A 25943-nucleotide genomic window follows, 5' to 3' on the forward strand; every position below is an offset into this window, starting at 1 on the left:
TACTTGCATTTCAACGTGCTTTCGAACTGCTAGGTTGGCAGAAGCTGGGACAAGTAACGGGAGCTCACCCCATTACGCGGTGCTAGGGATTTGAACTGCTTAACTGCCAACCTTTCGGATTGACAAGCTCAGCATGTTAGCTGCTGAGCCACCCCGACCCTATTTCTCAAAGTTAACATGCAGTTAAAGAGACTGATTCTATTATCAAAAATGGTTGGTGATATCTATTCATTATGACTTTTGGATTTGTATAGAAATCCTGTTTGTTTATTGTTCAGTGTACCAGACTGGGTACACTGAATGCCAGGCTGGTATTTAGACCATCAACATTGTTACAGAAGAATTCAGGTTTGGAAATTAAAATACTGTAAGCCTTAACATTTGTAAGCACAACTCCCAGAATTCCCCAGACATTTTTTTAAGAAGAACTCTTAAAAACATTGAGATAGACCAGTAGTGTAAGTGTAAGGCAACTTTCGGTATTCTGTTGTATATAAAAAAATGTTATATATTACAGTGTGTGTGTGTGTGTGTGTGTGTGTGTGTGTAAGTATATCAGTGGTGGGTTCTGGATCCCGTTGCAACTGTACCACCACATGAATACGTGCAGTGTGCACGAACGCAGAGCACACATGCATCCTTACCTCTTGTGACACCTCCGTGACGCTCCAGCTGCTCATCGGAGCATCACGCAGACACCGTGCGCTGCATGCATGGAAGCGCTGAAGAGCTCACATACAGGTAAGGAATTCAAGCAGGTGGGTGAGCCCACCAGAGCACCTTACCGGAACGGTACTCAGTACCGGGGTGTACCGCCTGCAAACCAGCACTGAAGTATATGTATACATATGCCTCTATGTGTATGTGCTTTATATATAACTATATAATATGTATGTATGTATGTGTATACACACACACACACACACACACACACACACACACAGTGATGTGCGGTGAGGTTTATGGCTGGTGAGGCTGGTGACGTCATCAGGAAGGTGGGGAATGGGACCACGGGTGCAGGAGACTGAGACTGCCACAGCCTCCCTCCTGCACACGTGGTCCCATTCCCCGCCTAGGATTTCCTGGGTCCCAATCCTAACCGAAGATTAATCAAATCTGACCCTGCTTAGTTTTCCTGGAATCAGCCATGGCCTTCTAAGTGCTACGTTCAATATCGTATCACAAAATAATAATTGTAAAAAAAATACATCTGCTTTTTCTCTCTGTCTCTTTCAGCAGCGCAATTCTTAACAAGGCACCGGCCACGACTCGGTTTCTAGGGTCCTTTCACAAGCGAGCTGGCAGGGAAATAGCCACCGGTCTGAAAAGTCCATCGCACTTTCTGCTTTCGCGAGCAACTTCCCGTAAACCCGCCGTTGCTCAGTGCAAGGAAGGGAGCCGCTCGCGCATGCACATTTGCCCTGGAACCATGAGCTAAGACATGCATTGGCTGGATTTGTTCAGAGAAGTCACTTTAAGTCCTATTAAAGTGCAGTTTTACTTAAATGTTGGTAGGAATACCGTCTGACCCAAATGATGGCCACCATCAGCAGCTGACATTGTTAGGGAGATATTGAAGATCATGCATGGCCTCCAATTTGCCATCAAATGTAACCAAGGGAGAAAGGGCTAAGAGGCATTTGAAAGAAGGAAGAGAGATGGATTCTTTAGGATTGTATGCCCTCTGCATCCTTTTTCATTAGCCAGGAGATTATTTCTAGCTTTCTATCCTGGCAACTACTTCATTTTTTTTTCTTCTGCCACAAACACTGCAAGTTGTCCTGAGAACATTCTGAAGAATACAGGTAGAACATCAATGATTGACTTATGCTCAGTTGTCAGAAAGATTTAAACTTTAGAATTTCAATTTTACAAATGAGAAAAGTGATTTGGAGTGGGATCTGTATACCTATGATGAGCATGTTACTGCTAAGATGTATAAACTCTTATTGTAAAGGAATATGGAAGATAAATATGTTAAAGATTGTATGATTTAATGGGAAAATGAAACCTGGGAGATAATCAGATGCTTGATCAATGGGAGAATGTGTGGAGTAAAGAACTGACATGTACATTGAATAATAACTTGAAAGAAACTTTTATAAGATGATGTATCACTGGTATTTAACACTGCATAAATTGTTAAAGATGTATGTACTGTATAAAGGTGCGTCAAATAGATGCTGAAAATATAATCAATCTGGAGGTGCTTTTTATCATCTATGATGGACATATAAGACAGCTAAGAAATATTGGGATGAGATCTATATAGAGAATTCTTGGAATGAATGTACAATTAAAACCAGAATATTTTTCTTTCGGTTTGATGGATAAATAGCTTGGGAGAAAAAAAAACACTGGGACTTTGTTCTATATATGATAAATATAACATATATATAGTAGTAAGTAGTAAGACTTTTAGAGGCACGGAGATGGAATGATTTACAGATTCCCACGAAAGAGGAATGGATGGTGAAATTAATGGAGTTGGTGGAGATGGCAAAATCGACTCTTTTGATTAGGGAAAATATTTTAATTTTGTTTGTTCTTGGAAACCATTTTTTGATTATTATTTTTTCCTGCTTGAAACTAAAAGAAATGAAACTTGGGATTTCATTATTAGAACTGTTGGTGATTATAAAAATACAGTGTACTACTGTTAATTTTATAATAAGAGGATATTTGCATCTGTACTGAAGAAAGTGCGAAGCTGCTCCTTTTCTAATTTTTAATATCCTTTTCCTTTCTTTGTACTCTTAACCATCTTTTCTTTTCTTTTTCCTATTTCTTTCTTTTTCTGATTTTGTTGAAAATAAACATAGGTAGAAAATAATAGATTCATAATGTTTGTCAGAAGCAGCCAACAGAAAGGCAACTGGTTTGTGAAGGGCAAGACCGAAGACTAAATGATCATTCCAGTTCGTTACATTAGAAAATGTCTTCTCCAGCATAGATGCTGAATGAATTGTCTGTCATTTTTACATTACCTCTTTCTTCACCTATTGTCCCATTCCTAAAACCTCCTGCACCATTAGCAAACTGATGAGAATAGAATGTCTTGATAAGAAATCATCAGTGGCCGTGTTTGGTATCTGCCACAGGATGTAGTATTGCATAACATAATACAAATTAAGTTGCTAAATTGGTTTCATATCATCTGATTTCCTGGCAGACCTTAGAGTGTTAAGTGTTTACTAAACAGAAAATTGGAATGCACAGAGCATACAAAACAACAATTTATTAACACATTGACAGTAGTAGCACATCTTACTAATCATAGCTCACCTATGATTCTCAGGATTAAATCAAATTCTTTTCCAGTGGTTCTGGGGATACAAAAAAAGCTGGTTTACTAGGCAAATTGTGCCATCATTACATTACCTTTTTTTCTCCCCTTGCTCCTTCTTCATTTAATGCTCCAAGATAATTGCTCAAATGGAGTTTTAAAATTAAGGCTATAAATACAAATTTGGGTTTTGCAGGACATCACATTACAGACTTTTAATGAGTCAACAAAAATGCAAGTTTCTGCTTTCTAGAACACCACATGTAGGCAATTTTCTAATAATGAATAATAAATATATTTTAATAGCTGTTCTGTTTCCCGTGCCACATATGTGATTTAAAGGCAGCATGGGGGCCTTTCCATCAGCCCACCAGTTGCTCTGGGTGTGGGGGGGGTGTAGAGAGGTCCTCATGATGAGCTACTGGTTAAGAATGCTCAAGATGTAAATGACTTGTTTTCCCTGAATAAGCAATTTCTTTATCCAATATGGTCTTTTTCTAAAGATGAACTGGTTGCAATTAGTGATTTTTGCATTATCTACTATATTTTCAATTGTGCAATTACAATTACCAGTGCTGTGACTAAAGCATTGTGTTCTAAATGGCTTTACACTTTAGAGGATAGAATCTACAACGGGGGGCGGGGGGGATACCAGTCTTTATTCCTGGCTTTTTGAATTCAACACTGCTTGATATCAGAGAATTATGGAGCTGATTACCTATTTTAAGTCTTATTGAATCCAGATTTTAAATCAAGCGAAATCAAATATCCACTGTAATGCCATGGTTAATGGCTAGAAATGAGGGTGTTGTGAGTAAGGTAGACTTACCTTACATACAAAGCCAGCTGGGTGATTTGGGAGCAGTCATTTTCTTAGATGAAAGCCACTTCTGCAAATGTTTCTGGACATGGCCACATAGACACAAGGATTCAAGACTGAAAGGTATGTCTCTCTATGTGTGCAGGGCTATATTACAAGACTCTGGGATGTGCTGTGCTTTACGGTTTAAGCACAACCTTCTCCAAAGCTAAATGCCTCAAGTTCTTTTCTCTTACAACTCTCATCATCCTTCAACATTAGCAATGCTAACTGATGGAACCTACAAGAAACAACTCTTGTTAGATCTATGTTATAAAAGCTCTTTGGGAAGTTGATGTTTTTATAATGTGGATGCATTGTGACACAGATGGGTCTGACAAGTGGCTGTGGGTTTTACACACACACACACACCCCCACACACACACAGAGACACATGCATGGTCCCTGTATGTATGGGTTTCCATCACTAAGTCTGAATGGTTAGCATTCTATTAAATTCTTCTAGAGTCACAAATTCTTGGAATTTGGAAAGACTTGGAAGAGCAGGGTGGCAGTCATGACCCAGAAAGCCTTTGCACAAATACATTTGTGTGTCAGTGTGGAATGTTCCTAGATCAGGAGGTCCCACTTATGTACTGAAAAGTTTCAAAATAATTTAGAGTTGCTTAAGCCAAAACAGTTTTTATAACAATCATGACATTTCTCTCAAGGCTTTTAAAGGTAAAGGTTTCCCCTGTTCAGTTGCTTCTGACTAGGGTGTTGGGTTCAGCTCTGTTTCTTAGCTGAGGGAACTAGAATTGTCCAAATATATTTCCATGATCATATGGCCAGTATAACTATACACATGGAATGCTGTTACCTTCTCACAAAGTTGTACTTATTTATCAAGATTAAGTGGCTGTGGGTGCTTTGCTAGGTGGGCAGGAGCTGGGATAAGTAACAGGAGCTCACTCTTGGTGCTCAAGTCTCTAACCTGCACTGTCACTTTTCCAGCTGACTATCTCAGTGTCTTTAACTACTGAATCACCATAACCCTTCAGGACTTGTGCACACCTGGAAATTGCAATTATGATAACATTTCACCTAAAATTGAATTTGCTAGTGCTTGTAAGTAACTGAAAGTAGAAAATTATTCAGAAGAGTCCACGTTTCTCTAAACAACAGAAAACACAACATTCAAATGAATTGAATAATTCTTTTTTAACGCTAACAATGATAGATCCCATATTCTAGTCTTATTTGAAAAAGACATTCCAGTAAAAGTAATCAATGGACAAATAGAGAAGTAGAATACTAATGTCACTTTGTTAAAAAGAGGAGAAGGGCAGCTAACCAGCTTTGGCTAAAAACCCATTTATCTACAGTAGTAGCAATAGCATTAGCAATAGCATTTAGACTTATATACTGCTTCACAGTGCTTTACAGTGCTCTCTAAGCGGTCTATTGAGTCAGCATATTGCCCTCAATAATCTGGGTCCTCATTTTATTGACCTTGGAAGGATGGAAGGCTGAGTCAACCTTGAGATTCGAACTGCCAAATTGCAGGCAGCTCGCAGGCAGCAGAGGTAGCCTGCAGAACTGCATTCTAACCACTGCACCACCATGGCTTTTAGAAAGATATTAAATAATTATGGTCCTATTTGAACTATATCTAGTCTAGGCTCTCAAAGTTATTGTAGACCTCATTAGCTATCCATCACTATTGCATAAATAATCAACATTTACATATGATGTCAGTACATAATGATATACGTAGAGTCAGCAGCAGTGCCGTAGAATTATAGTGAGTAGAAGAATAGTCAGATTATTTCCATCTGTTACTACTTAGCTTCCTTTCATCAATTCCTTATAGTAACTCAAAGAATCCAAGGTGCTCATAAGTTTGATCAGTAGTCAAAAACCATTTAAGATCATTACCTTATTTCTTTTATAATTCATTTGATTCTTTTGTTAATCATATTAAGTAACAAAATTAAACATTATAAGCAACATTTTCTTGTTGCTCAGGTGATAGTGACAAACAGTTAACAAAGGCTATAATCCAGTTCTCAACTTCTTGCCTTGAAATCCATGGTATTTAAATGTGCATAACTGAATATATAAGTATATCCACTTTTAACAGCTATTAGTACTTAAACATGAGGTGCTTGAATAAACACCATTAGTGTATGTATTTTCCAAGTGGGCACCAACGATTGCAGTATTTTCTTTTTTTTTTCTTTTTTCCACTTCAAAGTGTATTTATAATACAGTTGGAAAGTTTCTCAGCCCTGTTTCTTAGTCTAACACTCTAGAATTCGATTAATGGAGACATTCTGGCACTTACATCGAGTAATGTTGCACATAAATGAGGATAAAAGGATTACTAGACTATAAATCAATTGATATATTCGGACACTATAAATCTCAAGGACATGAGGTTTTAATGTTAATGGAAATGCAGAATTTCATTGGCTAATCACAATTTAAAATCTTTGCCACTACATCACTGAAGTTTTTCCCCCATAAACCATGGTTATGCTAACTAATAAAAAGCCATATATTACATCAGATACCAATCCACATACATTAGTCTCATTAATGTAACTGGAGCTAATCTGATATAATTGCTAGTACTCTTAACTGCTGTCTGTGTTTATATCAGTATAATAGTTAGTAGGCCTACAAGATTTAATCAGTTATTCAATGTAATCCGATAAGTAAACCATTAATCAGAGATTACTCCCTGGCCTCCACTAATCAGGGAACAATAAGGCAGACTTTATCAAGCTTGTAGGGTTTTGCAAAGGATTCTTCCCTCATGCATCACATGCAGAGACTGACACCCCAAAAACTGCTCTGTCCTCTGTAGGAAATAAAATAAAAGTTGATAATCAATCCCAATTGAAAAAAACCATTATATTGTTCATTTCTCAGCAAAGATCACAGGATTGTTAAGAATTCTTTTATATTTGGAATGTTGTCAGGAGTGATAGCACCTAAGCTAAATTCAGTTAGCTTTTCATTCAAAGGCCTAGAACCCCAGAGGACTTAATAGGGAGAGTAAAGGAAAGGGGATGTCAGGTTCCAAATAGCATCCAAAAGTAAATCAGAGTCTGAGGCAAAGTATTCCTCTAAGTTCCAATTTATTAAGAGATCCATGTTGACACATCTGGGAAAACACGAATCTGAAAGCTTCCATGTGTCCCACCAAGTTGAAAGTTCAAGATCCTGCCCTCACATCCCCAAAGTGCATCACATGGTCCAATCTTCCATTGCCATGCTGGCAGCTTCCACCCATCCAGCTCTGGCCAGGTGCAGAGAGAAAGGATGACCTTGGCTTTCTAGAAAGAATTTTGTTATGGCTACATATCACCCAACTCCATATAATACCCCCTCCCATTTCCCCACAATAGAAAATGCATACTAGAATAATAGAAGGTGTGGCAGGCCTGAAGTCCAAAAAAGAAAAGATGGCTTGCAGGTCTGACAGAGGACACTTGAAAACAATGGAGGTGATGGTCAGAGAAATATGGAGCAAAAGGATGACAACTCAATCCAGGGCAAGCTGGTGCTTGAATCTATAGATAAAGCTAGTCTATCATTAAGCAGGAGAAGAGCCAAATGCTGAGAATGATTGAAGAAGGGGAGACAGAGAATGAGGTGAGTCACTGAAGCAGTTGGTGTGAGCTTAAATGGACTCCAGGGGATGGTAGAGGACAGGAAGGCATGGAGGAACATTGCCCATGAAGTTATGATGGGTCGGATATGACTTAGCGACTAACAATAGCAGCCATTAAACAGAAATTGGGGTGAACAGTTCAGATGTTAAATGGTGGAAGGTTTATAAGTAAATGAGAAACAGCTGAAGCCAACTCTCCTCAGCCCACCATCTTCAAAAGAGAGAGATGGGGGGTGGTCTTCCACCAGGGCAATTAAAGAAAGTTCCAGTTGCCCAACAAGATATTTGTACATGGAATCCAAAACTGTGCTTTCTCCTTCTTCACTTTAGGTATCAAAGTATCCTGGATAAGCCATGCTGATGTGAGATGTGGGACTGGCCATGACCAGCAACATTAGTGGCGATATCAAGAGAGAAAAAGTGATTGGCCATATCTCACTGAAGAACTAGGAAAGCTTGAGAAGGATGAGAAGTTGAATCCAAAGCTTTTGAGAAAAGGTAATAAATCAGAGTACTGATCCTTTCTATAGTATGGTTCATTTTTCTATGAATTAAAGGGAACTGACTTAACTGATCTTTTTTTTTCAGTTATTCTCATGCAATTTGGAAGCAAACTCTGTCAAAAAAAATCAATGAAAAATTAAAAAATGGAGGAGGATGAGTTAGATATTCCTATCGTTTTAACATTTTAAGGGAGCAAGCAGCTCAATTACCAATGAAGGACAGAATTATATTTTCATCAGTTTTTGATAACCCTAAATCACAAGTGAAATTATAATGCAAGAGTTCTTCCTTTGGGGGGCGACGCCTAGGAGCAGAGCCTTCTCTGTGATGGGCCCAGCCCTGTGGAATGACCTCCCCCTTGACATCAGGATTACCTCCGATCTCCGCTCCTTCCGTGTAAAGCTCAAGACCCACCTTTTTCAATTAGCTGGCCTGGCTCAACCATAGTTTTATCCCATTCCTCCTGACAGTCTTTTTAAATTTGTAATTTTAACTGAGGGTATTTTAATTGTTAATTTTAATTCTATTACTACTATTGTATGCATTTAACGATTGTTACCTCCTCCGTGTACGTGTATGTGTTTGTATGTATGTGTATATGTATTTGTATGTATATGTATATATGTATGGGTTTTTATTGTACGCCGCCCCGAGTCCTTTTGGAGAGGGAGCGGCTAACAAATTAAATTTATTCTATTCTATTCTTTGAAATTTTTCCATATGAGAAAATACAGAAATCAAGAAGGCTGCTGGCTGATGGAAAAAGAAAGAAAAACGGAACCACCCTTTCTGACAATGTAGAATAATAAAATAACAGAAAAAAATAATCACTAAAATAATTTTTATATAAATTTTAAACCATCCTGAATGTGAAATGGAAAGCAGAAATCTTTTTCTCATTATGGGTGGGTGAGTGGAAACAACTCAGGAAACTGGAGGACAGATCTTGGCAAAATACAATAATGAACTTTCCAACTGTAAATAAACAACAAATAAAAGTCCATGTAAATAAAGATCCCAATTTCTTTTCTAATCTTCTTAGTTCCGGTTTGTTCATTCCTATGTACCCAATAGTCCATCAACATGCATTCTAACTTGTAAACAAATTTAAATTGATCTGGAAATCAATTAAAAAGACTTATTCGGGTTTCAAAAGTACATTTTCCTCTATTGCCTGTTACATATCAGGCTGACAAAATAATATTTTAAGCTAAGGAAACAAGATATTAGCAGGACAGAGTGAGTATAAAACACAAGTAAATTGTGGGGTTTTTTTTTTAACCTTCTGGCTTTGTTTCAGTCTGTGAATTAATTATGATTGTTACAAAAATGCCATGGAGGGAACATAGGAGAACTAGGCTGTGCTAGATAAGAAGAAGAAAAGAAAATGATTGTGCCCAAAAGGTCAACTATAATAACATTCTTTGAAGTAAGTAAAACAAAACATGTCAAGTATTGTTAAGTGGTACAACTTTCGTGAAATACATTCAGCTTTATACTATAGGAGTATAGCAGAGGGCATTTAGCCAGGGAGTCTTTTATTTACTATTAAGGTGAAAAATGGCTTTCAACGTGTTTCCAAGTTGTTGCTTTGACCAAAGTATGTGCTGTTGTATTTCCCCTGAGCACCATTCCACATGAACAAAGACTTTTGTAAGTTACATGATGTCCTTTACTTGAAATAATGGAAGTTAACAGAGAAGATATGACTCACAGGGATGAAGGCATCAGAAGATATTTCATGCTTTTCTTTTTGTCTGTCGGCGATTGATAGATCATCAGTGGCATGGTTTTGCGGTTTCAGTTAGTTCTGCCTAATCATGGCTGCATTCCTCAGATGCCACATTGGAGGTTGGCTGGAAGCCACTGTGACCATGAAAATCGATGCTTACCAAGAAATAAGGTGACTGCCTTTGCAAAAGGAATAAATAAAAGAGAAGAAAATGGAATAACATGATGAATTTTCAACTAAGCTAAGGAAAACACTACATGAAAGAGCAAAGGTCATTTCTAAATGTAACTTCAGAGTGTGCTTTGGCTCCAAGCCAGTGAGAGGGACACAGAGGCCCTATAATCAAGCAGCTTTAAATAAATTACACAGTTTCCTCCCTAGACCAGTGCCATTCCTTTTCTTCATTGGGCAAATAAACATAGAAGGTAGTTTCCAGATCCAGTTGATCACTTTGAAAATCTGACAGTGACAACTAAGTAGCAATGGTAGGTCTCCTGCATGTACCTCCTAAAACATGGTGCAGTGGTTTCTATAGAATTCATGGATATATTTTTTTTGACAAATTTTAGTGTGTACTATGTTAAGTCCATGTAAAGGAAAAATTAAATGGGGTAGGAGAAACTGTTACGTATCAGCCCCCAGCAACTCAGTAATACCAAGAATCATATTGCAGGTGAAAAAATAATTTCTGTGATGGAAATTATCAGGTGAAAAAACAATAATAAATAAACAGAAGCATTCCATTTTTTTTCCTTCTGAGCCTTTTTGTTGCCATCCAACATTTTTCACCCTCCAACAAGCTGTGTTCTGACACCTTAGAAGAATAAGCCAAAGAGGATGAGAAAAAAAAAACCCTGCAAATGAAGCTTAGAAATATTTATACTACCTAACGTTTTCCTGATTCTTTTTTTTTAAGGTTGTTTTCCACTTTAGGTTCACCAAAGTTTTAATTTTTATTCTATAAACAATTCTGGGAACAGACAGGTAAATAGACACCATGACATATTCTCTATCTCTGGGGCTGTTACACTTGAAAGCATGGCAAGATACTGATGGATGGGGTGGGGGGGACATGAAAGATCAAAGAAATGAACACAAATATGGTATAATGAAGGTAACAATGCGTCCATGTTCCATATTTTGTGTAGCTTCTAAACATGGCATGATATTGCTCAGTCATCTTCACTTAGAGTGTCAGTGGCTATTTCGTTTCCAAAACAGAATCCTTTGTTGTGCTTTAATTAATTTAAAAAGTTAAAAATTAAATCTTTTTTTATGGCCTTCGTGATAATCCCCCTAGATCAGTTTTTTTTTGTCCATATTAATGGAGAACACATTCCCAGTAAGATTTAATTTCAAACTTTTCATAATTATGGCTAAAATTAAATCTTACTGTGGGCTGTATTACACATGAGAAGGAATGAAAACTAGCCTAGGAGGATTATCAAGCAGGACCCTCATCTGATTTATTTTAAACTTCAGTAATTAATTAAAATCTTGGGATAGTGATCTTGTTTGGAGGTGAAAGGGTCCTCATTAAAAAAAAAGACCCACAAAGTCTTCACACTGTTTGGAGGGCTTGTTGAGCTATAGAGTACACTTTAAAAGACCTTTAAAAATCATACGAAAAGCAGAGCTGGTTATTAGTTTCTTTATTATAATTAAGGTTGGTTGCATATACCTGTACATCCAGATTATGTTTTATTATGCAGAACTCTCTTCCTGCTTCAACCTGAAGTTCCAAATGTTTTTGAAAAGGGATCATCCATAAGAACCCGTCATTAAACCTTCTGAATTCCTTCTTTATCCATGCTTTACTGTCCCTTATTCTGCCTTTGACGGATTATTTTATGGATAGTTCTAACACTTGCAGTCTAGATATATTATTTCCTTTTGCATATTGACATTAAGCATAAAGAGAATAATAGCCATATTGTCCCATTGGTTAATCAGTTAAGTAGTAAAGGCAGATTTGGGGTTTTTCTTTTTAGAACTTTGCCAATATAATCCTCTTTGTGCTTCTACATTTTTACAAAGTTGAATGGGCCTTTCTAGAACAAAATCTCATATCCTTGCACAATATTTCTGAGATTGTATGTGTCATATTTTCCAGTTTGGTGTTTTATTCTCCATCTGAACATCTCTGGTAAAATTGACTTCATTTTGATTTCATCTGAATAAGAAGCTCAATATTCAGCTTAATGTGACATGGCATAGAGAGATCTATCATGTATGAAATATTGCCGGTTTCATTAAAAGAGTTTTGTAGTAATTCTAGAATTAGCAGAAAATCATAGGAATCCAGCCACACAAGCAATTCAAATTATTATATAAAGAAGTCTTTTTGAGGGTATCAAGAGTCCATTGGAATAAGACCTAAGTATTCTATAGAGCATCATCATCATCATCATCATCTGGTTATTTGATTTCTACACAGACCTTTCTATCCCAGAGAATCCTCAAAGCTTCCCAGAATTTTTCAGTATGTCAGAGACCACATTATTTTGCTGCCTGAGACAGAGCAATAAAGAACATTCCCATGCTGCCACCCCTTAAATCAAGTGGTTTTTTTTTTAAAAAAAAATGGGCTGGGGATTCCACAAGATTACCATATCTGAAAATAAAAATAGAATACTACATTTAATAATTGCCTGAATTATAATCACTGAAAAATGTGTAACCATATATTAATCAAGGCTACCCAACACCATCATTTTCTGATTCATGCAGTGCTTCTATATGAACCACAAAGATTTATCTCCTTTGTCTGCCAAATATTAATATTCCCTATGTCAGCTACGTGCTGAAAGAGTGGTATAAGACATGCATTTTTTGTGATATAGCCCTCTTACTTACATTTTGGCAATGAGTAACAGGCCTAGGAAGTGACTGCTTCCTACAGTTTCAAATAAATGGCCAGGGACTGCTGTACATTTTTTAAGCATATGGCTCTGCCTTTCAAACTTGCATACAGCTGACAACTGTGATCATTGGCTTTTAAAAGACTCTGGGACTCATTTTAAAAATAGATTTTGGTGAATGTTTACATTGTTTAAACTAATAATATAATATCTGGGATGGGGGGGAGGAGGAGGAGGAGGAGGAGGAGGAGGAGGAGGAGGAAGAGGAAGAGGAGGAGGAGGAGGAGGAGGAGGAGGAGGAGGAGGAGGAGAAGAAGAAGAAGAAGAAGAAGAAGAAGAAGAAGAAGAAGAAGAAGAAGAAGAAGAAGAAGAAGAAGAAGAAGAAGAAGAAGAAGAAGAAGAAGAAGAAGAAGAAATAATTGAATATTTCTGGCATCTATTTTATTAAGCCCTTTTAGTCCTTTTACAACACAGGAAATACCAATTAACATATAATTTAGCAGAACAAAATATTATCCTATTTCAACCAGTACTCACTTTCTTGAAGTTTATTCAAGCATGAATAACCATTTAATGCAATTTAACTACACTGAGGTATCCATTACATTAATATCATATATCCATCAGGAAATTAGAGTTTTGTCTCTATGAATTTTGTATTACAAGAAACTCTTTATGTTTTTTTATTCTGCACTTTATGGTGGGTAATTTAAGTTTGAAAGTGGCTCAGACAGCTTCCGAGTTGCTCTCTTTTGCAGTGTATTATGACTAACAAATTGTCACTAATGTTAAAAGAACATGAAGACATCATTTATTAAGCAGCCCCGTATAGTTTCCAGTAGAACACTAACATTTCTAATCAAGGGATTAAGCAACAAAAGTTGAAAAAGCCTTAGATACACTATATTGCCAAAAGTATTCGCTCACCTGCCTTTACTCGCATATGAACTTACTGTAAGTGACATCCCATTCCTAATCCATAGGGTTCAATATGACGTTGGTCCACCCTTTGCAGCTATAACAGTTTCAACTCTTCTGGGAAAGCTGTCCACAAGGTTCAGGAGTGTGTTTATGGGAATTTGTGACCATTCTTCCAGAAGCGGAATTTGTGAGGTCACACACTGATGTTGGACGAGTTTACGTGGCCTGTGGCTGAGTTGCTGTGGTTCCCAAACACTTCCATGTTTTTATAATACAGCTGACAGTTGACTGTGGAATACTTAGGAGCGAGGAAATTTCACGACTGGATTTGTTGCACAGGTGGCATCCTATCCCAGTTCCACGGTGGAATTCACTGAGCTCCTGAGAGCGACCCATTCTTTCACAAATGTTTGTCAAAACAGCCTGCATGCCTAGGTACTTGATTTTATACACCTATGACCATGGAAGTGATTGGAACACCTGCTTCTGAATATTTAGATGGGTGAGCGAATACTTTGGCAATATAGTGTACCTCACATCCAGTTCTCTCAATGGCTATGTCTGGAACCTTGAAAATTTATGCACTGTGGATAGGTTAAACTGAAGCATCACTAAGTTGATAAGAAAAAAATGAAACAAATCACACAACTATAGCTTTGTGGGACATTGTTCTCCAGGCTGCTTCATTTGCATTTCTGTTCTTCTTTGTCATTAATAATACGTTTTCAGTCTGAGGGGTAAGCTGGTGTTCAGCTCATTTCTTTTAAAGGGAATTAAGAAGATATGATTTTATCAGCTATCCCACTGACAGACTCTACTACAGGGATGTTAAACTCAAGGCCAGGGGGCCGAATCCGGACCCTGGAGTGCTTAGATCTGGCCCACGGGACCACCCTGGAAACAGCAAAGAACAGCCCTTTGGTGCCTCTGCCAGTGAGAACGGAGCTTGACAGGGCCCTCCCGAGCTCCATTTTTCCTGGCAGAGGGTTGCAGGAGGCAGGTATAGACAAAAATAGAGCTCGAGAGCCCATTTTCACTGGCAGAGTGACCACCACAGACCACCACAGGCACCCCCCGACATAAGTGACATTGAGCTGGCCACACACACACACACACACAAACACACACACACGGTCATGACCTCCTGCTCCCCCCCCCCGAGGTCAAACACAACCCTGATGCATCCCTCAATGAAATCAAGTTTGACACCCCTGCTCTACTATATACAGTACTTTCCAATAGCAATATTAATATAACTAGAGGACCTGAACCATTTCAGGATTCCAAAATGTTGCCTATACATAAGATTTCTTCTGCCAAGGAATAAGATATATAGGTTTCTTTGTTTGTTTGTTTGTTTGTTTGGCATATGGGATATCACACATGGACTTGCAATAAATATTAACATTTCCCCTAGATTAAAAAACACAATAAAATATGAATGTTGAAAAGATCTATATTCACATACCAATGTCATCTGTAAATCTACATACTTTGGCCTTGAATTAACTCTTGATAATGGCATTTTACAATCTTTTTTGAGGGAGAATATAATAATGCCACTTATTTATTTATATTATAGAAGCTTCAATAAATGCATCAGATAATAGTGAGATGCACAAAGAACTGCTGAAACTGGAATACATTGGAGCTAAGGATGGCTCCCATTTGCTGCATTATACCCATTCCACCCCCTATTTTTTCCACTTAGAGGCCCATTTCCCCTCATCTGTGGGGTGCCACAGGGGTCGGTCCTCTCGCCACTCCTGTTCAACACATACATGAAGCCGCTGGGTGAGATCATCCGTGGTTTTGGGGTGGGATACCACCTGTACGCTGATGATACTCAGCTGTACATTTCCACCCCGAACCACCCCAACGAGGCCGTCGAAGTGATGTCCCGGTGTGTGGAAGCCGTACGGGTCTGGATGGATGACAACCGACTCAGGCTCAACCCTTCCAAGACGGAGTGGCTGTGGGTTCCGGCTCCCCGGTTCAACCAGATAATTCCATCTCTGGCCATTGGGGGCATTCAACTTGCCCCCGTGGAGCGGGCGCGCAATTTGGGCGTCCTCCTGGATGCCAAGCTGTCCATGGATGAACATGTGACAGCTGTGGCCAGGGGGGCGTTCCATCAGGTTCGCCTGGTGCGCCAATTGCGCCCCCTATTGGACCGGGACGCTCTACGCACAGTCACCCATGCGCTGGTGACGTTTCGCCTGGACTACTGTAACGCTCTCTACATGGGGCTTCCCTTGAAATGCACTCGGAGACTACAGTTGGTCCAGAATGCGGCCGCGCGGGTGATTATGGGGAGCACCAGGTACTCCCATGTGACACCACACCTGCGCGAGCTGCACTGGCTTCCTGTGGTCTATCGAGTGCGTTTCAAGGTTTTGATTACGATCTTTAAAGCGCTCCATGGCTCAGGACCTAGTTACCTCCGGGACCGTATTCTGCCCCATACATCCCTACGACCTATTCGCTCGCACAGAGAGGGACTTCTCCAGGTGCCGTCCACTAGACAATGTCATGGGGCGGCGCCTAGGAGCAGAGCCTTCTCTGTGGCGGGCCCAGCCCTGTGGAATGACCTCCCCCCGGATTTTAGGACCACTACAGACCTCCGCTCCTTCCGTGTTAAGCTCAAGACCCACCTTTTTCAAATATCTGGCCTGGCCCAACCATAACTTCGTTACGCTCCTGAGGGGTTTTTAATTCAGCAATTTTATTTAGGGGATTTTAAACTGTGTTTTAACTGTTTTTAGCTGTGTTTATTGTCTTTCACTTGCAGGTCTACTCTCCTCCATGCACAAATGTAATTGTCCTTGTTTTTTCGTATGTATGTGTGTCCTATGTGTATTTTATCTTTTTGACTGTACGCCGCCCCGAGTCCTTCGGGAGAGGGTTGCGGCTAATCAAATAAAATTTGATTGATTGATTGATTGATTCTCATTTTCCTACTGCTTGCTTCTTTTCTACTTGCCATTAACAAGGACCCAGCTTTTCATTGCTTACTATGTTGTCTATAATGTCTTGAAAATATGGGATGGACTTAAGTAAATGCTGTTTAACTGCTTGAGGACAAAGGTGAATATTATCCCTTGGCAATATCTGTTGGATTTGTTTGCTAACTTCCATCTTATGTTCCTGGTGATATCTCCACCAGCATTTCTGGGAACTGTGTTGATGGCTGCTTGACATTCTGAAGCTTATGGTGACCAACTCTCCTCAGTATCAGCTGAACCCATGCAATTATGTCATGAAAAAGCATGAAAAGCTGTGTTACTCTGAATCAAATCAATGACCTATCTGTCTTAATATTGTTGATGTTGGAGGGAAGAAGGAGTTTCTAGCTTTCTTTGGGAATACCAGGAGCTCAACCTGGCTTTTGCTGCATGCAAAGCAAATGCTTAACCATTGAGTTGCAGTTTTGACATTGCTTAGCTTCTAAGCTTCTTAGTATCTCACCCAGTGAGATACTTATATGTGATAAATAAATTAAATTGTTTTCTTAGTATTCTTAGTCCAGAAAAAGAAAATCTGTCCACATTTGTTAAGTGGTATAAACAACTGAGAAATAAGGAGGAAAAGAGTAGAGGAGAGGACCAAAGTCTTCAAGTGCATAGAAACACCATCTGAACTTGAGTTCCAACTCCCCTATCTTTGCTGCCTTTCAAACTGGCAAAGAGAAAGCAAGTGGAGAAGAGCAAGCTATCCTACACATTCTGGTGTATTCAGGCATCACAGTGACAGGGAATTTAGACAAGAAAGGGATAGCAAGCTCTACTGGGCACATGAGAAACAATAGTCTATCTTGCCAGTGTGATACCCTATGATAACTAGGCATGGAGTTTTGACTCAGGGGGCAGAACACGCCCCCCCCCCCAATATATGAGATTCAAAATACCAGAAGAAGGCCAACTTTTCTCACCATACAAGAGAATGACCCATTCTGAGGATTATTATATCTTTGCTTGCTTCCAAATTGTGAATAACACTTTGTTGCATTCGCAGACCATAACAGAGGCTAGAATGTCGCTGATTCCTTGCCCTTACTCAGTTCTTATTTTCAGCACACAGCATTTGTGGGGAAAGCAAAGTCCACATAGTATTAGCAGATTTCAGTGCAAAATCACTTTTCCTAGGGGCATTATTTAGCCACTCCGATCACATAAACAAAAGGGGAGCTACAGAGTCAATGAGAAAGGGGTGCACATTAAGTTTCTCTTTACTGACAGGTTCAGCAGAGAATTAAAAAAAACTGTCATATTGTTGAGACATATTCCCTGGCTTTGCCTTTTGGCAGAAGGATCTAATTAGAGGAGCCCAAAACTGCTTTTTCTGCAAGTCTTTTCAATATTTTCATTCTGTTTATTTGTCCAGCAGGCTTTCTTCTTATTAAAATTTGCCTTTTGGAGAAAATAAATATATAGGTCATATTTCTGTTTAGAAGTTCAAGAGTGTCATTTTCTCAGAGGAAGGTGGCACCAAAGGATGGCTGTTGGATGAGTAATTTACTCAGTTCTGAACAGGAGTGAGCACATGGATCCCTTTCCTCACCCCATGAAAATCTCTGTAAGGGTTAAGTCCAATAATAGTCATACTTTTTTCGCCAAGAGGTACATCGTTTGTCACATCTGTCATTAAAGTGATGGACGGTTTTATTATCTTGTCTTTCAATTGCGGGTTTATTTTGAAAGAAACTCTTCCTCCTCAAGCAACTTTTCAACTGTTTTTTTCTTCGCATCAAGTTCACCTTATGCACTGTTCGGTTTACAACATGTACCACCCATTCACAGGAGTTTTCTTCACCTGTGATTAAAGAAAAGTCTCTTGGCTTAGAGATAACCACTTTCTTTCAACACTACTTAAACTATTTTCTGGTAGTTTGGATGGATGGAATCACTGGAAATCTCCTATTCACTACATGGTGTTCTTATCCAAATAGCAAAGTTAAACAAGGGATTAAGTCCAAATTCTGTTTCCATTGGTAGAAGTATTTTTTGAGACTCATGAACAAGACAGAGGTAATAGCCAGTTTGGTCTAGTGGTTGAGGTACCAGGCTAAAAACCAGGATCTGTGAGTTCTAGTCTTGCCTTAAGGACAAAACCTGACTGGGTGACTTTGGGCTAGCCATTCTTTCTCAATGTACAACATCCGGTTTGGGTGACAAGCCAATAGGCCCACTCCATCAGAATAAATGAATTAATTCTTGGTTGGATTAAAAACAAAACAACAACAACACATTTTCTGTGGGAAAATGCCAGGAGGAAAAAAAATGAATAAGGGGGTGATTCTAATAGTTTCTCTCTTTCTATGTAGCTTCTGGTGTCATTCTCTCATACTATTTATAGCTTTCTTGTGCATTGTGGACATAAGAATTTCTGAGGAGAGCAGAAAAATCCCTTTCCATTGTGCCGGTGGAATTTATCTGTTTTAACATATGGTTATCTTACATTTGGAAAGAATTAAACCTAGATGCAGTGCTTTGCCTCCACTTGAAGAAGATGACATAATTCAGTTCCTACCCAAATTTTGCTGACTCCCCAAGTTTTTTAAGTCCCCGTTCTATAAAACTACTCCGAGGTTTGGAAAACTGTTCAAAACAAAATAGAATGTGGTACATAAGAAAGGAAAAACACTGGCAAGAATTCTGAATGAAATAAAGCCCAAGTAGGATGCAGTCCAAAGAAACATGCAATAAGAAAAATAACTCATCACCAATTATTCTAAAATAAATAATAACAGATATGCCAGGTAGAATCAAAAACCTGGAAACGTCAAGGAATTTTCCAACCCTCGTTACTCATGAGCTCATTCAGTTGGACAGTCTTTGAATGATTTGCTTTCTTCCATTTCTTCCCCCAATTTCTTACATAGAGATAAGCTTATCATAGCCCCCAAATACATCTGGAGGATGGTGTCCAGGGGTGGGATTCAGCAGATTCTGACCGGTTTGGGCCAACTGGTTGCTATGATTTTACGCAGTTTGGAGAAGCGGTAAAATTGACCACTGGCTAGCCCCGCCCACCCTGCCCTGCCCAGTCCTGCCCTATATATTATTTCCCCTTTGCCACGTGGTCCAGGCCATCCAGCTAATCTCTGTGCCTCACATACTCCGCTCATTAAAGGTAAGCATGCCGCCTGCTCGCCCTTCACCTCAGGTTGGGGCCCAGGAACATGCCATTCCCTGGCTCTGGCCTTGCCCCAGAGCTGCTGGCCACTCACCGCCCACCTCGGCTGGGTTGGGAAATGTGCCATTCTCCAGCCTTGTCCCAGGCCTCCACCCACATGCCGCCATCCTCAATCTACCAGACAGTTCTTCTCCCCACTGGGTGCTTTCCGGATGGGACTTAGAGGAAAGCAGCATCTCACAGCTGATAAATTGCACAAGAGACGCGCTCTCTCCCAGCAAGAGCAGCAACGGAGAGAATCAGCCACTGACCTGCAGAGCACATGGAGCATCTCCGCGTGCGAGAGAGAGAGCCCCCGCAAGGGATGACTGCAAGATCTCCACTTTAGAGCTTTAGGTAAGAACTGTCTGGTAGATTGAGGATGGTGGCATGTGGGTGGAGGCCTGGGGCAAGGCTGGAGCTGGAGAATGGTGCATTTCTCAACCCGGACGAGGTGGGTGGTGAGTGGGCAGCAGCTCTGGGGCAAGGCTGGAGCCAGGGAATGTCATGTCCCTGGGCCCCAACCTGAGGTGAAGGGCGATCAGGCAGGTGAGCAGAGCATGTGAGGCACAGAGATTAGCTGGATGGTCTGGACTACGTGGCAAAGGGAAGATAATATATAAGGCAGGACTGGGTGGATTGGGGTGGGTGGGGCTATCCAGTGGTCGATGTTACCGCTTCTCCAAACTGCGTAAAATCACAGCAGTTGCTTCTCTCCACTGTGTGCTTTCCGGATGGGACTTAGAGGAAAGCAGCGTCTCACAGCTGATAAATTGCACAAGAGATGTTCTCTCTCCCAGCAAGAGAAACAGCAGAGAGAAGCAGCCACTGACCTGCAGAGCAGAGATTTAGCAGAGCAGCCATGAAAGGCTGCTCGGTTGATCCTTGCTGCATGGTGGAAGCCACGCATGGAAGCCATGCACATGCACTCACATTTTTGGAGAACCGGTTGTTAAGTGGGTTGAATCCCACCACTGATGGTCTCTCTTATCCCTGCCCACTTCATGACAGTAAGGAATTAATAGCCTTTTCTTCCAGGAGAAGAAAATGGATTTTGGCTGAAGGAGAGAAGCAGCATCTTGTACAGATAGTCCTTGATTTCCTTTAGTGTCCCTTTGAAGTTCCAACAGCACTGAAAAAAATGATTTATGAGTGTTTTTCACATGACTGTTGCAGCAACCCCTTGGTCACACATCAAAATTTGGATGCTTGGCAACTGGCATATATTTTTGATGGCTGCAATGTCCCAGGGTCATGTGATTATCCTTTGTGACCTTCTGACAAGCAAAGTCAATGAGGATGCCAGGTTCACTTTACAACTGTGTTACTAATTAAACAACTGCAGTGATTCACTTAAGACTGGGGCAAGAAAGGTGTAAAATGGAGGAAAACTCAATTGAAATTGTCTTGCTAAGGAATTGAAATTTTGGGCTCAATTATGGTCTTAAATCAAGAATTTACCTGTACTTGAGTGGAACTACTTGGGTTTGGGTGGATGTGCTAGAACCTCTCTTCATCCATCTGTGCAGGGTAGATACAACAGCAAGAAGGAGCAGAATTGTTTTGGAAATATATTAATTTAAATTGGAGTTTAATTAAATGAAATGAAATTAATTATATGCAATTAATATGATTACTCTCTATACCCCTAATAATTTTTCCCTTCTGTCTCATTAAAAGTTACATCTATGTGATAACTTTTAAAGGCATTTGGGAGGTTATGCAAAATTCTGCAAAATTCTGTGAATCGGAACAAGTATCTTCCCCTTCCTCATCTCCATTCACAACTAAAACTAGAGATACACAAGGTACTTGACCAGTGGTGAAATCAAAAAAATTTCCCTACCAGTTCTGTGGGCGTGGCTTGTTGGGCATGTGCCTGGGTGGGCCTGTCTTGTTGGTCATGGTCAGATGGCTGGGTGAGCTCAAAAATGAACTTTCACACTTCACACAAAAACAACACAAAAGCCACACAACTGATTCACACACAATGCAAAAGTACAGAAAATGTCCCCTGTAACAACAAGCAGCAACCTTACAGAGTGCTCAAAAATCAACCATCACACTTTACACAAAATTAACACAAAAGCTACACAACGGATTCCTACACAACTGACTCACACACAATGCAGAAGCAGCTGGACTTCACACAAAATGACCCCTGCACAAGCAGGAACCTCACAGAGTCACGATTTGGGCTAATAGGTAGTAAAAAAATGCTTTAAAAAAGCAAAAAAAAAAAAGGGGGGGGGGAAGGTTCCAACATTCCCCAGCACAGCTGATTGTCAAACAGCTGGTATACAACCCTTTTTTTTTGGTTAACTTTTTAAAGCATTTTTCACTACCGGTTGGGCAAATAGGTAGTAAAAAATGCTTTTAAAAATGTTTTTTTAAAGGTTCATCAGCTGTGCCATTCAATCATGGGAACCTTTTATTTACTTTTTAAAAGCATTTTTTTTGCTACCAGTTTGAGGAATCAGAAGCATTTGTTACTACCAGCCCCAGTGAACTGAGCAGAACTGGTAGCATTTCACTCCTGTAGTTAGCCCATTGTATGACTAGATCTTTGGGTTTCAAGACAACTCAATGTTTGCCAATATAGGAGGGGCTGAGACCATTTGACTCCTTGATAAATCTGGGCAGCTTACAAATAAAACAATGCATGCATAAAAAAAAAGTCACAGCTGACCACAAAACTACACTAACTATAAACCAAAGGTAATTAAAGGAGGCTCCACAGTCATCCTATTACACAACAGGGGAGAACAACCAGATATTTAGAAATTTCTTAAATGTCCTAAGAATGGGAGACACATAAATCTTTGAGGGGAAATATTATCCAGATTCAGGTGCTGCAACAGGGCAGATATACTTCCTGGATCCCAGAAGCTGACACCATTTTATCAACAGGACCTAGAGCCACATTTCCTGGTTAATCATACCACAAGTCATTAGTTGAGATGGACAACTATAGAAAATGAATGAATGAATGAATGAATACTAGCAGGGGCAATTGTAAATAGGTGGCTCCTCAGATGGCTGTTGTGCCATGAAGGGCTTTAATGGTGATCACAATGATCTTGAATTGCAACCAGAAGACAATGGCCCATCAGTGCAGTTTGCAAAGCAGTGGGTTCATATGCATTTTGTATGACTTCCCCATCATTGCCTATATTTCTGCATCCTGGACCAGCTGTGACTTCTGCATAGTCTTCAAGGACAGACACACATAGAGCACATTATCCTGATCATGAGGTGCCCAATCATAGGCCTAGGGTAAGAAGAATAATTAGAGGTCAACTTACTCATATTAACTTCAAAATAAAATAAATGGCACAAACACGAAACCTGCTCTTATTATGTTTGAAGATGAGAGATGGGAAACACTAGGGAGAGCAAGTTGTTAAACTAAAGTTTTTCTTTAAAAAAATTGTCTCCCCTCTTCTCATCCACCTACTATAATTGCCCTGTTATAGTCTGATTGCAAGGATCATTGTGATTTATGAGCAGATCTAGCAGTTACTCACAACCCCACATTGATCAATGTGCTTGGCACAAGCAAGTACCACAACATGGTTTTTTAAAATCTTTCCTGATATGGACTATGTAGTCCAGCAGTTCTCCTGGACTACATAGAGGAGTTTCAGGAAAGATTTTGGATCCCGAAGAGAGGAAATAAAACTTATCCATCCCACTTAATCAACAAGATTTAATTGTCACGATACACAATAGATTTAGGATTTGCAGTAAGGCCAGGTTCCAGAAATGGTACTAGCTCTGCCATTCACAAGTCACTTAACCTACAGCCATCTTATTAGGCAAAAATATTTTAAAAATGGAATCTCTACTGCACAGAAATCTAAAAAGTCAGGCTAGTAAGGTCAGGGATACATTTTTTCCTATATTTTTATAGTATACCTTTAATTACTGCAATTGCTTCAGGATGACAATATTGTAAAGGACCATTGTCAGATGACTTATTTCAATAGAAATTGTCAGAATTTTGGCAGCATGACTAATATTATGAGATAAACCCAGGAGCAAAACACAGCACACAGAGTCTTCAGACAATTAATAATGGTTTATATATAAAACATATACAAACATATAATGCAGCAAAAAATCTCTTACCAGCTACGAACACAAGGAGAGAAATGTGTGATGCACAATGAGAGAGAGAAACACCCTCTAATAGCCACCTATATATAGACTTGTGTGGACCTCCCATCAGAGTCTTTTTTTAAAAAAACAAAATTTTATTGGTTTTTTAAAGAAAATAATCAGGGAAAGGGATAGTGGGTGAGGTTACAAATTTTGACAGTTACATTATGTAGGAAATGGCCCTCCCCCCCATTCTCATAACTTTCATTTATTAATACATTAAGTTGTTACTACTTAGTGATATTTTGTCAGCATATAAACTTTTATCTTCAAACAATTTCAATCATTTTATATCCAACAGATTTTCTAGTTCATTTTTGTGATCTGAGTTTTCTCGATGTTGCCTCTTCTCCCCCCTCCAGCAGAGCTCCGGCACCTCCCATGTCCTGTATATCCAGTGTAATGTCATCAGGTTTATCTAGGAGGATTTTGTTTTTTTCCATGAAGGCCTCTGCCTCCATAGTTGTATTAATTCTAACTCTCGTGTCCTCCCAGAAAATTAGCATACCTTCTGGCATGAGCCATCTGAACCAAATCCCTTTCTGGTATAATTTCTTCGCTAGAAGCGAATATTTTTTTCTTTTATCTCTAACTTTCTTAGGGATTTGTTTCAGGATGGCTATTTCTCTATCCTTGTATTTTAATGCTTGCCCCCTTTGTGCACTCAGAATCTCATCTCTTGTAGTCTTTCTAAGAAATTTAATGTGAACCTCCCTTGGAACATTGTGTGTTCTGGCGTATGCTGAGTTTACTCTACAGACCAGGTCCATGTCCCACCCCATCTGTTGTCTGTCTATTTTAATATATTCAGCCAATAAATTTGTCATAATATCCCTCAGGTCTTCATCATCAGCCTCAATTACATTTTGAAATCTAAGAAGAAAAGACATTCTTTCAAATTCCATTTTTATCTGCTGGTTCTCAAGTTCTTGGTTTCCTCTCTGGACCCCCTTCACCTCCCCCCTCATCTCAGCCGTCCCCTCCTCCAAAAGTTCCAGTCTCTGTGAATTTTGATTTCTTCGATCTTGATTCTCTCTGAGCTGCTCGTTCATTTCCTTCAGTTGATTTTTTAAGTCCTCCTGCCCCTTTAAGAGTTGTTGAAACATCTGTTGAAGGTCCATCACCTCATTTCCACAATTGCAGTAAAATAAATCTGCTGTTTGTTATGAGCGTGACTTCATTCCACGGCTCCCCCCCCTCCTTCACTGGGGGCAGAGAGCAAAACAGTTTAAAGCCGCTTGTCCAAGGGGGGGAAATGCACAATGAGAGAGAGAAACACCCTCTAATAGCTACCTATATATAGACTTGTGTGGACCTCCCATCAGAGTCTTAAAAGGGTTATAGCATAGCTGCAAGGAATCAGCCTCATTGCATCAGCCTTGCCTTACTTGCATCAGCTTATTGATTACAGCTTACAACCTTTCATCAGCTGGCAGCTATTAAATCCTCAGTACTTTGACACCCCCTATGTGCTTGTGAGTTATATTGGCCTAGTATTGGTGAGAAGAGCGTTTCAATTACTATAAAAGATTATGTCAGCATATAATATTTATGTATGAAACCTGAGAAAATATCTCAGGTATCAGTTTTAATAGAGCAGCATTACAGGAAATGGTTGGAGCAATTTAGCCCCCAAAATTATCCCACAAGCACATAAAAATTATTGCAAAAAGTCATCCAGTCATTTGAAACCTTTAAATAGTACTCTTATAACCAAAAGGCCATTTACAAGACTTTTTTCTGTTTTATGACAAAGCAAAAATAATCCAGTTTATTTTGGAAAGATGGTTTTAATACTAAATGTTTCAAACCATTGCATTACC

The 25943-nt window shown here is 39.5% G+C and overlaps 1 long non-coding RNA gene across 8 annotated transcripts in view; it reads right to left on the minus strand.

The window, feature by feature from the left end:
- LOC309385459 overlaps positions 1 to 25524 on the minus strand; it is a 160812-nt gene extending 135288 nt beyond the window's left edge. For 7 of the 8 annotated variants that reach the window (XR_014174222.1, XR_014174223.1, XR_014174224.1 and 4 more), the window contains exons 1-2: positions 24091 to 24196; positions 9986 to 10182 (exon numbers count right to left, since the gene is read on the minus strand). This is a non-coding gene — a long non-coding RNA (uncharacterized lncRNA). Of the gene's footprint in view, positions 1 to 9985; positions 10183 to 24090; positions 24197 to 25413 lie in introns of those variants that run through there. The other variant, XR_014174221.1, reaches the window with a different exon arrangement.
- Positions 25525 to 25943: the final 419 nt, after the last annotated feature.

Source organism: Natrix helvetica, assembly GCF_964273705.1.
Source record: "Natrix helvetica genome assembly, chromosome: 1".
Lineage (NCBI taxonomy): Eukaryota > Metazoa > Chordata > Lepidosauria > Squamata > Natricidae > Natrix > Natrix helvetica.